The following is a 214-nucleotide window of genomic DNA, read 5'->3' as shown; positions in this document are numbered from 1 at the left end:
TCGCAAGCGCCGTTTCGGATGTACTCTGGGCATTCATGCTCCTCCTGGGCGCATCTCTTCTTCTTATTAACCCCCGTTGCATTGTTCCGAAATCCCTTGAACCATAATTCTCCTGTTTTCCATCCTTCCACGCGACATAGGAGCCCAGAGAGCTACAACACAAAGACGGGCCATTCAGCCCGTCGAGTGACAACCCCCCCCCCCTTCCCTGGAG

The sequence above is a fragment of the Hemitrygon akajei genome, chromosome 5, assembly GCF_048418815.1.
Source record: "Hemitrygon akajei chromosome 5, sHemAka1.3, whole genome shotgun sequence".
Classification (NCBI taxonomy): Eukaryota; Metazoa; Chordata; class Chondrichthyes; order Myliobatiformes; family Dasyatidae; genus Hemitrygon; species Hemitrygon akajei.
This window is presented reverse-complemented; position numbering follows the sequence as displayed.